Source organism: Hyla sarda, chromosome 4 (assembly GCF_029499605.1).
Source record: "Hyla sarda isolate aHylSar1 chromosome 4, aHylSar1.hap1, whole genome shotgun sequence".
NCBI lineage: Eukaryota > Metazoa > Chordata > Amphibia > Anura > Hylidae > Hyla > Hyla sarda.
Window position 1 is genome coordinate 94681303 of NC_079192.1, and position 15865 is coordinate 94697167.

At 42.9% G+C, this 15865-nt stretch overlaps 1 protein-coding gene across 4 annotated transcripts in view; it reads right to left on the reverse strand.

Annotated features, from left to right (window-relative positions):
• GLCE (glucuronic acid epimerase) overlaps nt 1-15865 on the reverse strand; it is a 75362-nt gene that overhangs the window by 34419 nt on the left and 25078 nt on the right. For 2 of the 4 annotated variants that reach the window (XM_056571605.1, XM_056571599.1), the window contains exon 2: nt 7575-7686. The exons of 1 other annotated variant lie outside the window; for it this stretch is intronic. The gene's annotated coding sequence lies outside the window, so the exon portion shown is untranslated. Of the gene's footprint in view, nt 1-7574; nt 8105-15865 lie in introns of those variants that run through there. One more of the 4 variants, XM_056571600.1, reaches the window with a different exon arrangement.

The window sequence follows — 15865 nt, forward strand, 5'->3', positions numbered from 1 at the left end:
ATCTATAACATGGCTGACCGTCTAACACCAGGACAGAGAGAGAGTATCCGAAGACGTGACGGGTGAGAATTGTATACGTGACGGACCTAGACAAGTATGTGCCCGGTGACAAGAGCGAAACGTTATACAAGTACCTTAACAACCTAGAACACCCTGAAGAGCATCTTTAGGAACGAGACTACACGGAGAAAGGAGCGCATCGACAACGCAAGCAATCACAACCTGAAAACGTGTCAGGTTCATGAGGTGATTACTTGGAGAACAATGTACGACACTTTAAACCAGAACAGAGGGAAAGTATCCGAAGACGTGTTGGACGAGAATCGTATGCGTAACCGGGCCTAGACGAGTATGCGCCCGGTGACAAATGCGAAACGTTAAACGAGTACCATATCAACCTAGAACACCATGAAGTACATTTTTGGGACATGACTACACATAGAAAGGAGCGCATCGACAACGCAAGCAATCACAACCTGAAAGCGTGTCAGGTTCATGAGGTGATTACTTGGATAACAATAAGAAACTCTTTAAACCAGGAGAGAGGGAAAGTATGCGAAGACGTGATGGACGAGAATTATATGCGTAACTGAGTCTAGATAAGTGTGTGCCCAGTGGTAAGTGCGAAAGTTCATACGAGTACCATTACAACCCAAAACATTGTGAATTCCGATTTTGAGAACGTGACTATATCGTAAAAGAGGTGCACCGACGACACAAGTAAACACAACCTGAAGACGTGTCAGGTTCATGAGGTGATTAATTGGATAATAAAACAAATCTTATCACCTACGTGTGGCGTTATTGCTGTTCTGAAGGCGTGTCAGTAACAACCGTGCAACGTACTCCCTGCAGGCGTGGGAGGCATGATGGGTATACATCACCTATGTGTGGCGTGTCAGTCATAACAATTATGCGACGTACCTTTTCTGTAACATGACAGGCTTAACAGGTAAATACCACCTATGCGTAGTGTCAGTGTCGTTCAGAAGGCATGTCAGTACCAACGATAATGAGACATACCCCGTCTGCAACGGTTTACTGGGTCAGCCCCGCCTGTGCGTTGTGTAATAGTCGTTCTGAATATGTGTGAGCAGCGACAACTGCTATGTATCACCCTGCCTATATAAAAATGCGTGCAGAACGACTACGTGTGAAACTGTCGTGAACCGCTAAGCATGGCTATACCACCAACTTGATGAACCTATACTCGGGCCAACCATAAACGCGTATAGACCACCAGTGAATGCCTGAAGCTAACCACGACCTGATGGCAGAGAATATGCCGGCAAGTAGTAACTATTATAACCACATACCTGCGTACAGGGCCACACCCCATGTGCTGTATGAGCATGTGCGCTGCACAAAACTGCGGGCGTACGAACTTCACAAATAGCGCAAGTGCATGTACAGAACACATGCCACGAGTGCACACGCAGCCTGATTCCCGCGTGCACCCGAGTAATATAACCCTCCAAACATGCGTGATACAGGTCCTGCGAGCGGGTGTGCAGCACGAACCTTATGAGTGCATACTCAGTAGTAATCCTATGAGCGTGGGCCATGTAATACTATAAACGTGCGTACAGTGTGACTCGTATGAGCGTGTACAAAGTATGAATCCTATGAGTGTGTACAACATGACTCCTACAAGAGCGTGTGTAGTAAGAACCCTGCAGGCGAGTACAAGCGTGTATACCACGTAACCTACGAGCAAGTGTACAGAATGGATGCTACATTGGTATGCACCGCATGAACTTTATGAATTATGCGAGCGAGTGTACCGTATAAAAGCTACCGCGAACGTACTGCATAATCCTAACGCGTGTAAAGTAAGAATCCAACAAGCGTGTGTACAGTGTGTACTGTGTACAGCATGAATCTTATAAGTGTGTACGCAGCATAGTGCTACAAGTATGTACAAGCGTGTGTATAGAGTAAATGCTACAAGCATGCACCCCCGAACTATGCGCAAGTGTGAGTGCAGTATGAATGCTACAAGCAAGCGTACAGCATGAACCCTAAGGGTGAATGTACAATATAATCCTACAAGCGAGTGTACAGTATGAAACCTGTAGGCAAGTAAACGGTATAAACACTACAAGTGTGTACTGTATGAATCATACAAGCGTGTGTGCAGTATAAACCTTACAAAGGGGGTGTACAGTATGACCCTAAAAGCGTGTGTACGGTATAAAACTACAAGTGCGTAGAGAACGAATGAACCCTAAAAGCGTGTGTGGCGTATAAATGTTACCGGCATGAATCCTACCAACGTGTATGGGTACCAGGATGTTTACATCATGAACCCTACGGCATGATTCCTATAAGTGAGAATCGTAGCTTCACAACAGCTGGAGGCACACCGCCCGGAAACACAGAAATATAAATAAATGAAAAGTAAACTGTGAGGAAGTTAGTTAAGAGACAAAGGTTAGAAGTGAGCGCAGCTGTTGGTGTAGCGTGCCTTAGACTGTGGGGGTGAAGCATAAGCCCACAGGGTGGGGCGGAGCGGTGAGTCCGATCGAGTGTAAAGGTGTGCGAGTCTCAGTATACGGGAGACACATACAGATCCTCCCCGCAGCACAGAACTACAAAATATGATAATGATATATATGTGCAGGAGACTGTTCACGTGGTGCGGTAATGATATATATGTGCAGGAGACTGATCACATAGTGCGGTAATGTTATATATGTGCAGGAGACTGTTCACATAGTGCGGTAATGATATACATGTGCAGGAGACTGATCACATAGTGTGGTGATGATAAACATGTGCAAGAAGCCTAACACATAGTGCGGTAATCATATACATGTGCAAGAAGCCTAACACATAGTGCGGTAATGATATGCATGAGCAAGAAGCCCAACACATAGTGCGGTAATGATATGCATGAGCAAGAAGCCTAACACATAGTGCAGTAATGATATACATGTGCAGGAGACTGTTCACACAATGCAGCAATCAAATACATGTGCGAGAGGCCTAACACATAGTGCGATAATGATATGCATGTGCAGGAGACTTCACACAATGCAGTAATCATAGTGCAGTAATGATATACATGTGCAGGAGACTGTTCACACAATGCAGCAATCAAATACATATGCAAGAAGCCTATCACATAGTGCGGTAATGATATACATGTGCAGGAGACTGATCACACAATGCAGTAATCATATACATGCGCAGCAAGCCGTTCACATGGCGCGGCAATGATATGCACGTGCAGGAGGCAGTTCACATAGTGCGGTAATGATATGCACGTGCAGGAGGCAGTTCACATAACAAAGTAATCGTATACATGTGCAGCAAGCCGTTCACATAGTGCGGTAATGATATGCACGTGCAGGAGGCAGTTCACATAACAAAGTAATCGTATACATGTGCAGCAAGCCGTTCACATAGTGCGGTAATGATATGCACGTGCAGGAGGCAGTTCACATAACAAAGTAATCGTATACATGTGCAGCAAGCCGTTCACATAGTGCGGTAATGATATGCACGTGCAGGAGGCAGTTCACATAACAAAGTAATCGTATACATGTGCAGCAAGCCGTTCACATAGTGCGGTAATGATATGCACGTGCAGGAGGCTGTTCACATAGTGCGGTAATGATATGCACGTGCAGGAGGCTGTTCACATAGTGCGGTAATGAAATGCACGTGCAGGAGGCTGAACACATAATAAAGCAAGCCATAAGAGAACACATACATGCGCAGCAAGCCGTACACCTAATGCGGTAATGATATGCTCGTGCAGGAGGCTGTTCGCATAACAAATTAGCCATATACATGCGCAGCAAGCCGTAAGTAATCATATACAGCTGAAAACCGTAAAATGCTACCGGCGAATGCCGATATGTAATACAATAACCTGGGGCCGGGCTGACCAAGGGTTTCCCTGAACTCCGGCTCACCTCCGGAGTCCAGGAACAGCCAGCGTTACCCCCGGTCAGCCACAGCCACTTACCCCCCCCATGCCGGCTGAAGCAAGGTTCCTGTCAGCTGACTCGTGCAGTCAGCTGAGCGGTGGGAACGTGACTCCACTTCCTGCCGACATCACGTGACAGCCCTCAAGCGAAGAACCCACGGCGTCATTGAAGGGAGGAGAGCCGTGAGTTTTATAGTCATCCCGCTCCTCCCACAATTACAGGCCAGCTGCGCAGGCCTTTCCATATATACACATATATACATACATATAGTGCTGACCTTATGTGTGCTAATATTATATATACACACACACAATATATATACATACACACACACAAACACACACGGGCAGCACTGACACACATACATATATACACACACACACACACACACACACAGTGCTGACCTTATGTGTGCTAATATTATATATACACACACACACATAAGGTCAGCACTATATATATATATATATATATATTACACACACACACACACACACACACACACACAAGGGCAGCACTGACACACATACATATATACACACACACACACACAGTGCTGACCTTATGTGTGCTAATATTATATATACACACACACACATAAGGTCAGCACTATATATATATATATATATATATATATATATATATATATATATATATATATATATATACATATACACATAAGGTCAGCACTGACAACCCTGCACAGCAGCCGGGCGTCGCTCCTGCCAATCCCTATACAAATTAGTTATGTTTTTGGCCAAAAGGTGCGGTCCCTAGTTTTCTCTGGCAGAACACAATCCTCTGGCTTATCAGTAGCTACCACCTTCTGCAGGGAAATCCAGGAGCCAGTCTGTAACCCTTTCAGTGCTCGGCACTGCTGGGCAAAGGCAGGAAATCTGGAAAAGTGCTCAATACCTCCTTAGGGAACAAATGCACAGAGCTAAGTAACAATGTAGGGTATAAAGATCTCCAGTCATTGATTCTTCTAACTATAGAAGGCAACTACTCCTATAACAGAGTTAAAGAAGCAGTACGGGAATTTTTCCTTATATAGTACAGCATAGGCTATTAAAGCTTAATGTAGAGGTTCATGCGTATGCATTGTGTTTACCTATTTCAGCTCATGTGGCAGGCATGGGATTTTAGTCAAACTATTTCCTATTTCAGAACAAAAAAAATATATTTTTTTTTTCCTGTTGCCTAATTTTTTCATAAATTCCCTGACTTTGCAAAGAGAGTGGTGTGGTGCAATTCACCTATTGTGCCCAACTTAGGCCACGTACACACTGCTGTTGTGCTCTGACCAGGTTCCATTCCACTTTTTTTGCACCTAGCAGACCAGGAACGGGTCAGAGCACAACGGACACCTTCCGGTCCCATTGATTTTGAATGGGGTCAGTCGGGTTTCCATTTGAGGTCCATTGTTCTACAGAGGGGGGGGGGGGAAAGAAAAAGAAAAATAATCTAAATCTCTCTGCTCAATTCCCATAATTTAAATAAATATGGTTTTAGACAGGAGAAAAACAGTGCAGAGCTTTTCATATGGTTATACAGTAGAGTCCAGGTGAAAGTGTATGATCAGAACTGCTCATCTGATATTGTTGTGTTGAAAGACACAACAACGTAACTCGCATGAGGGACAGTTCCCAAGATGGTGGTGCTGCCTCCCCGGGATCGGTGGCTCGTGGATGATCCAGACTAACATATGAAGCTAAATATTTGGAAGCGATGAAAACCAGGTTCTGTTGGGAGCGATCTACCAGTAACAAACGCATCAACGTTACGATATGTAATGGAAAATAACTTTATTCACCAAAATACACAGATGCTTTTTGAGGTTTAGTACTTCTTTCTCAATGTGAGTATGGCCATTCGTGGTGTGAATACACACACACACACACACTTTGCCATCTCTATCAAGTCCTAAACTCTTTACAGCAAAAATCAATTGTGCACTTCAACGTGGCCATTTATTTTTGTACACTCCCCCCCCCCCCCCCCCCCAAGCATCTAAACTTTTGCATATAATGGGGAAGATCCACAATATAAATTGACATGTTTCACATTTAATATCTGTATTTGTTTCTTCAAGATGTGGCTGACATTTTTTGTTTCTCTTTAAAATGGGCACCGTCAAATCCAAAAACTTTTTAGATGTTGTTACATGAAAGACCTTTTGTATTATAGTGGTTACATTATAGTGGTTAAATTTATTTTTTTCTTTTATTTAATAAAGAAAACGGTCCCTGAAAATCCTGCCACTAGGGGTTACCATACCATACCTACTGGGACACTAACCAGTCCTGCAGCAGCATCAGGATTGTCCACGAGTCATAGACAAGAGACGACTCATGGACAAGGCTGCATGAGCACATGAACAGACCCACCAATCACCTCCCACCACCACAAGGGAGGGACTTTTCCCCTTCCGCTGAGAGGATTTCTAACACTGTGAGCTAATAAAAAAATTAAATTTTTAAAATAAATATAGGTGATAGAGGCATAAACATAGATGTACATGATCAGGATTAGGTACTGAGTGACATTTTCTTTATTGTGTGTGGGATTTGACAGGAACGCTTTAAAACGTCATCCAACTTGGCTGTTACTCTTCCAGCTGCAGAATAATCTGCCACGTGTGGTTATAACCTGTTCTTGAGACCCTGTAGTTTGACATAGAACACCTTTTTCTGGCTTTAAAGTGGGTACTCCACTGACCGGTGTTCAGAAGTAAATGTTCCGAACGCGTTTTATTATTTATTTTATTTTTTTTAACGCTGCAGGGGTCGGCCACGCCCCTCCCATAGACTTGCATTGAGGGGGCGTGGGCGTGATGTCACAAGGGCATGGTCGACCCCCGCAGCACAAAAACAGCATTCAGAACATTTACTTCTGAATGCTGGCCAATGGAGTACCCCTTTAAATATTTTCCGGCCAGTGATTCTTACGTTTTATGTCATACTTTGGTCAACAACTTTTTTTGAATGAGACATGAGAATTAATGGAGATTAAACACTTCATCTAGTAACCCATGCACCCACTTTTATATGCCCACCATAGACTCTTCCGATACTCTAAGCAACACTGTCCCATCAATAATAAACTCTACTGCCTCATCTCCTACACATTGCCTGTGACATCAGCGTCTTCTACACCTCATCTCACACACCATGCACCCTCCGTTTGCTCTCCCACTTTATCTTATACAGTGTAAACCCATTCCATCATCTTTTCTATAGACTCATGTCCCAGTACACTCCTCTATATCAGCAAATCCTGCACTTGCTCCCTAATCTCTCCCATTAAATGCACCATACATCTACTGTAACCTCTCCTGTCTGACACCAAATACATCAGATTACTGGAAAAGAATCGGTAATCCTTAGATTTCACACACAATATACAACACCCACCCGTCAATGCTGCATGTAAGCAAAGCAGCTATATGTGCAATTTGCTAAAAGTTGTATCACAAAGAATTGAAATTTTCATTCATCTGACATGCATAGAATGAGATTTCTTATCACTTGGTATTCCACATTGTAAGTTAGGTTCTTCAGTTTTCCAATACAGGGTAACTTGTTAACTTGCAAACTACGAGACCTTTAGGGCAGGCGATGTCACCGTATTCCATACCTTGGATTTCCTGTGCCTCCGTTGGCCGGCGGACTTCAGACCGGTGGAGCTAATGAAGACGGTACATTCTTCTCCGTATAATCACACATGCCCGCGACGCCTCGGGATGAATCTAATAAACAAAGGCAGCTTTAATAATTCAGGCTCTCATCCACAGCAGCCGACGCGCCTGTCAGAAGCATTCTGTGGAGCAGGCGGTAAATTCCCTTTCCTTCTCACGGCTTTGCATGTGTTTAGAGAGGACCTGGCTGGCTTCTGAAAACAATCCGTACTTCCCTTCCAGTGATTCAGATCTTTAAAAAGGACCAAACTGTGAGTGTTTAGACTGTGTGAGCGCACATCACAACCCCACGTCAATTCAAATCAGGGCGGCGGAGGATTCCTACGGATCTCACTTTATGTAGTTCTATAGAGAGCGGCAGAAAATATAAGATATAGAACTAGGTCATAAGAACCCAGATCTCTTACACTGGTGTCTCATTATATATCTGTTTGCAGACTCGTCAGACTTCCTCTAGACCAGGATTACCAAGCGCTTGTACATATGGATTCCTTGTAGTCCTCATTTTACAGTTCATACTCCTAAAAAGGTGTTCTCAATAATATTCCAGGCTGCTAACTCAAAATTTTTAGGATCCACATCATATTTTTGATTTCTCCTTGAAATATTTGTCTTCTGAGGTTTTGCTATTTTTTTTATTTATTTGCGATTTGGAAAGGAGGACCCTCCCTCTGAAAAGGGGATGGGCTTTACCTCCAGTTATAACTGGGTAGTCATGTTTAGCACCCAATGAAGGTCTATCACATTATAAATACAGTGTGCCTGCAACCTGGTCACAGTTTTAGGGAAAATCAAAAGTTTTCTATTAAACATGTTAAAAAAAAAAAAAGAACAGAAAATGTATGTATGTGGCATAAAAAAAAAAAAAAATGTATATATATATATTTTACAGTCAAGTAATAGTTCGAGTGTACATGTCATTTAAAAAAAAAAAAAAAAAAAAAAAATATAATCCAAACTGTGGAGGAAATACCCTTATAATGATTTATAACTGTGTCCCAAAAGGAAGAGATCTCAGGCGGACCACCGGACATGCTGCAACGTATCTCTCTCCCCTCTACACCGCCAACATAATGGATCTAAGGGGTTTCCTTATTATGTAATGTGACTCAATGTGTACTGAATATAACAAAATCTTGCACACTCACCTCACCCCACCCCAATCCCCTTTGCTGTTGCGGTCAGAACTTCCAGTCCCCGTTGTGCTCTTGTTCTTTTACCTTCCAATGACACGTCACTCCCCACTCAGCCAATCACTGGGCTAAGCAGGCAGTTCCTGCAGGAGTGAGAGGTATTCGAAAACGGGAAGAAAACAAGAGCAGCGGGGGACTGGAAAATCCGACAATAGGGGCAGCAGGGAAAGTTAGTATGCCAGCTTTTTACATTTTTTTAGTACACAGGGAGTCAAATAACATAATCCTGTACTCTGGAAACCCCCTTTAAACGGTATCAGCCATCAACAGGACAGGGGACAATAATCTGATCAGTGTTTGTCAGACTTTCGGGACCAAATCAAACATAAGAATGGCTGCCACTTCAACCACATGGCATGGAACTAAGTAAAATGGAGTACAGTGCCCAGCTATCTTTGGAAGCCCCTAGCAAGTGAATGTAGTCATGATTGGTGTGGGTCCCAGCGGTCAGAAGCCCACCTATTATATATTCTCTTGAACTCTCCATCAGATATTTGAATTTACAAGAATTTTTACATAGATCACTGGAAGTACAAATGGATAAATCCTTTCCACTCACAAATGCTTTCTCAACGCTAGACCACACAGAACCAGAGATGCAGTATTCCCGGAGTATAAAAAACATCAGAAGCGACTTCCTGAGCTCTCCTACACTGCAACACAACCCAAACCATAAATTCTCTATTATAATTATGCACCAATATTGATCTGGCTTTTAATTAGCCCTGACCATCAGAAATAGCGCAGTGGGTGGACAAGCCTAGCGGTCTAGGCGAATGTGCTAAGATTGTTAAGACAAGAAGACACCATATGAGTCATGCAGAAAAACAGCTGGAAACATAATTCTATATTTTAAATACAAATGAAGACACTATAGGACTATAGGCAAAATAACACTTTATTCCGGAAAATACCAGCGCAGATTACTCTACGGAATAGAGAATTCTCTTCCATTGAAGCTTGACAGCTTCTTCCTGAAAGCTAGCCAGGTGAGAACTTGCCTTGACTGAACCTGTTCTACAATCAATCTGTCCTAGTGACAGCAGAAATTAAAGAGATATCTATCTATCCACACACAAATAGTATATCTACCTAATATATATCTGTCTAATACATCTATCCACTGTATCTAGGATTTGGTACTGATAAGCTTTAGGTGGGTCAGTCACTCACATACTCCATTCCAGGTGTTCTCTACCTGAATCAGAAGCCACACACTCTGACACTTAAAGGGGTTCTCCACCATAAGGTGATTTTAGTAGGTACCTGGCAGACTGTAATGGACATGCTTAGGAAGGATCTGCGCTTGTCTTGGGGCTAAATGGCTATGTTGTGAGATTACCATAACACCGTGGCTAGCTTTTTGTGAACTGGTGTTTCATTTTTGAGTTTTCCTTTTTTGACTACAAATCCCATAATTCCATTATCCTCCCTCCCACACATCAGCCACCCCACCCATTGAAACATAAATGAGCTACATCCATTCAAAGACCTGTGGTTTTCAATCAGGGTGCCTACAGCTGTTGCATTAGTTGCAGATTGCTCTCTCCACCCATTGAAGCCGACAGGCTCCCTGTCATCAGCTGACTAGTGAGTCAGGTCTCGGCCGCATTGCAACCCGGGAAAAATCTGAGACAACAGAGCTTTTTTTTTTTTTTTTTTTTTTTTAAAGGGCAGGAGGGGTGTTAGGAGTAGTTTGGGAATATGATCTGAGTTAGTTAAGTAAATATGGTTTGATGACGGGTACTCTTTAAAATGAAATGTGATCTACCAGAAAACAGTGGGGTTGTTGCATATTTGTGTGAGGAAGATCTGCTTAGGAGACAGAACAGATGTGATCTTATCTTCTCTGGATCACAGGTCACACTTTTATAATCCCAGGCACCAGGTCGCCATGGCATGAACTTCGTCCTGGCGCCTAGGTTTTTGTCAGCCCTTTCCAATAAGTGTCAATTTAACGTTTCTCGTCATTTGCTCAGGAAAGATCATTGAAAGTTTTAAACATCAAGCCTAATAAATGTGACATTTATAGGGGTTGTCAGCTTTCGATAATATCTTCATGTTAGAGTATCTCACTACTTGGAGACCCTCAGCTATATGTGATCAGCTGCTATTACTGGAAAACCTGGCACCAGGTGTGAGGGGGTACGCCACCAGAATTATTATTATAATTTTTTTTTTCTAAATCAACTAGTGCCAGAAAGTTAAAACAGATTTGTAAATTACTTCTATTTAAAAATCTTAATCCTTCCAGTATTTATCAGCTGCTGTATGTTTCACAGGAAATTAATTTTCTTTTTGAATTTCCTTTCTGTCAGACCACAGTTCTCTCTGCTGACACCTCTGTCCATTTTAGGAACTGTCCAGAGAAGAAGCAAATCCCCATAGCAAACCTCTCCAGCTCTGGACAGTTCTTGACATGGACAGAGGTGTCAGCCAGAAAGGAAATTCAAAAAGAAAAGAACTTCCTGTGGAGCATACAGCAGCTGATAAATACTGGAAGGATTAAGATTTTTTTTAATAGAAGTCATTTAAAAGTCAGTTTAATTTTCTGGCACTAGTTGATTTTTTTTTTAAAATAATGTTTTTTCAGTGGAGTACCCCTTTAATATCCCTGCAGCCCCACCACAGGGGAACAGATACATTACAGGTTGTTCAAGGAAATGCTAGAAGATTCTCCTAATGGCTTCTGTTGTGGAGGGTTATGTTGATATTTAAGAATTCACTGCAGGAAGTAGTGTAGCTGTATTCCCTATATACTGTGTGTATGTGTGCGTATATATAGATCCCTTTCTTTTTTTCACAATAGGCGCCCATACATCACCCCTTAAGGACGCAGGGTTTTTCAGTTTTTGCATTTTCATTTTTTCCTCATCACGTTCTAAAAAGTATAACGCTTTCAATTTTGCACCTAAAATTCCATATTATGTCTTATTTTTTGCACCATCAATTCTACTTTGCAGTGACATTAGTCATTTTACCAAAATATCCACTGCGAAGCGGAAAAAAAATTCATTGTGCAACTAAATTTAAGAAAAAATGCCATTTTGCTACTTTTGGGGGCTTCCGTTTCTACGCAGTGCATTTTTCGGTAAAAATAACACCTTATCTTTATTCTGTAGATCAATAGGATTAAAATGGTACCCTACTTATATAGGTTTGATTTTGTCTTAAAAAAAACAAACAAAAAAAAAAACAAAACACAATCATAACTACATGCAGGAAAATTTATACGTTTAAAATTGTCATCTTCTGACCCCTATAACTTTTTTTTTATTTTTCCGCATATGGGCCATATGAAGTTTTTAATCGGTACCATTTTTATATTGATCGAACTTTTTGATCGCTTTTTATTCATTTTTTCAATATATAAAAAGTGACCAAAAATACGCTATTTTGGACTTTGCAATTTTTTTTGCGCCTACGCCATTAACCGTGCCGTTTAATTACAGGGGTGTGGAAATTTTAAAAAAAAACTACTTGTCCACAGGACTAAAATGAAGCAAAATCTACTTGTCCCTCATAACGATCCACTTGTCCGGGCCAATTTTCGCTTTTACGCTCTGATTTTTTCCTCCTCGCCCTATAATAGCCATAACTACCTACTATAAGGATACCTTTACATTTTTCAATAACATATTCTCTGAACCAAAAATATATAAATATATTTAGGGAAGTGAAATTGAAATAGTAAAAGATAATTTTGCAGATTTGCTGGTTTTCTTTTCTGCGCCATTTACCTTGTGGTTGAGGCATCATGTTAGTTTTATACTTTAGGCGCCTGATTACAGAAATACCAGATTTGTATCGTTTATGTCATGTTTTACTAATTCTGGACTTTTTCAAAAAAATTTAATTGCCATTTTTTAACCCCTGTAGCTTAATTTTTTTTCTTGCATACCAGGCTGTATGAGGGCTCATTTATTGCACCATAATCATTTTTTTGTATCGGTACCATTTTGCTATTGATCTGACTTTTTAATCGCTTTTTAACTTTTATTTCTGGGATATTATAAAAATTGCAAATCTGTGGTTTGGTATTTTTTTTTTTTACATTTACCGTACGGGATACATAATGTTATATTTTAATAGGTTGCACAATTACGCACAAAGTGATACCAAATATGTGTATTTTTATTATGGTTACGTGTTTTTATATAGGAAAAGGGGGTGATTTGAACTTTTAACATGGAAGGGGTTAAAGGAGAACTACGGGATTGAACATTTTATCCCCTATCCTAAGGATAGGGGATAAGTTTCAGATCGCGGGGGTCCGACCGCTGGGGCCCCCCACGATCTCCCGTACCGGACCGCGGCTCTCTGCATAGAGAGCGCTTGTCGACCACCGCAAGAAGCAGCAGCTGACACGCGCCATCCATTTACTGCTATGGGAGAGCCGAAGCGCTGCCTTCGGCAATTTCCGGCTCTCCCATAGCAGTGTATGGAGGGGGCTTGTCGGCCGCTGCCGGGGCCCCGTACGGGAGATCGTGGGGGGCCCCCCCATCGGCCAGACCCCCCACGATCTGAATCTTAAGGATAGGGGATACATTTTTCAATCCCGTAGTTCTCCTTTAATGCAGCGGTCTTCAAACTGTGGCCCACCAGATGTTGCAAAACTACAACTCCCAGCATGCCCGGACAGCCAACGGCGCTGCGGGGGGGGATTCGGGGGGGCGATCCATCCCACTAGCCCACCAGGTAGCATTCCCATCTCCCTTTAGACGCCGCTGTCAGCTTTGACAGCTGCGATCTAAAGGGTTAGTAGCCAGTCGCATGCTTACTATTAGCGGCGGCCAACAGCTACTGAGAACAGCCGGGGGCTGCAGAGTATGGAGTGGGCAGGAATCCGGAGCCCGCTCCATACATACTGCAGAGCGCCGCAGGCATCTCCCCGTGCAGAAGTGCCTCCTCCCCTCAGCTCTCCGAAGCTACAGCTGGGGGGAGTGAAGGCAGAGGACGCAGGTCTGCACGGGGAGCAAGAAGCCACGCCCCCTCATCTCCCCCCCCCCCCCCCCCCCCCCCGCACGTCTGCAGAGCAGGGGAGAGAAGACAAATACACAGCTTCTCATCTCCCCTGCTCTGCTTCCGAGGATACAGGCGGCAGAGTATGGAGCGGGCAGGAGTGGGCAGCCCGCTCCATACAGACTGCAGATCGCCGCTGCGCTTGTCAGGTCCGGCCCTGCTTGCCCGAAGCCGGGCTAAGGGCCGGACAAATTCACCTGCCCGGCGCCCAAAACTGCTTGTCCCGGGCGATAGGAATTCCAAATCCCTGTAATTAACAATTTATTTTTATAGTTCGGACATTTTTATTTATGTTTATTTTTATTTACACAGTGACACAGTGTTTTTTATTTTTATTTTTTTTTATGGGAAAAGGGGGGGCGATTCTTACTTTTTTTTTAGGGGAGGTGTTAAATAATCTTTATTAACTTTTATTTTACACTTTTTTTTGCAGTGTTATAGCCCCCACTGGTGGCTATTTCACTGCACATACCGATCTCATACACAGATCATTACCGTGCATTGACACGGCAAAGATCAGTGTAATCGGCCTGGATTTCAGGCTTGGAGCAATCAATCGCCGATCGGACGCGACAGAGGCAGGTGAGGGGACCTCCGCTTGCGTTCTAGCTGATCGGGACCATCACAGTGATGTCCCGATCAGCCTGACTAAGCTGCTGGGAAGCTTTTACTTTCATTTTAGACGCGGCGATCAACTTTGAACGCCACGCCTAAAGGGTTAATAGTGTACGGCACAACGATAGGTGCCGCACACTATTAGCCCAGGGTCACGGCTTATACCGGGACCGGGCGAACAGGTATGCCCTGCGTCCTTAAGAGGTTAAAGGGGTACTCAACTGGTGCCAGAAAGCTAAACAGATTTGTAAATTACTTCTATAAAAAAATCTTAATCCTTCCAGTACTTATCAGCTGCTGTTATGCTCCACAGGAAGTTCTTTTCTGTTTGAACTTCCTTTCTGTTTGACCACAGTGCTCTCTGCTGACACCTCTGTCTGGACAGTTCCTAAAATTTACAGAGTAGGAGCAAATCCCTGTAGCAAACCTCTCCTGCCCTGGACAGAGGCATCAGCAGAGATCACTGTGGTCAGACTGAAAGGAAATTCAAAAAGAAAATAACTTTCTGTGGAGCATATAGCAGCTGAAGCGTACTGGAAGGATTAAGATTTTTTTTTAATAGAAGTAATTTACAAATCTGTTTAACTTTCTGGCACAAGTTGATTAAAAGCAAAAAAAACGTTTCCAGTGGAGTACCCCTTTAAGAGGCAAAAGGTAATCTGTATAGTTTGTAAAATCCCCCCCCCCACATATTGCCTAAAAGCAGTGTTTCTCAACCAAGGTGCCTCCAGCTATTGCAAAACTACAACTCTCAGCATACCCGGACAGCCTTTGGCTGTCCGGGTATCCTGGGAGTTGTAGTTTTGCAACAGCTGGAGGCACCCTGGTTGAGAAAACACTTCCTCAGGGCGAGACATTGGTAATGTGAAAGGGCCTTCATTTTACATACTTGTATGAAAGCAATCAAGCCCCATATTACCATAATATAGCCTATTGTTCTTGTTCACTGAAGAGCATAAACATTGCATTTACATGAAATTCTCAGGAGTCATGAAAGCCCAGCCCAATGTGTGTTCTGCTCCTATCTGAACATAAGCAGGTAGGTAATGTATGACTGGTGCTAGAAGGGGAAGGAGAGGGCCACGGAGTCTAAACATCAAAATCCAAGATGTCAAATCCTAGGACCAGATGAAGTAAAGAGCATGTAGAGCAGAGAATGATCACTTACCAGCTATGCCAGTCATACTGGTGGGGGCAACCTCACCAGCTATATAGCTCACCGACCTGCAAGCCTTGTTTTCACAGCTATTTAGGATTGTTAAAATAAAAAACACACACACACACACACACACACACACACACGGCTGTATTACTGCCGTTTTCTGCATTTTACTATACTTCCCACCACAATAGGCTCCTATCGAGGTGCATTCACTTTATACGTCCCACCACAATAGGAA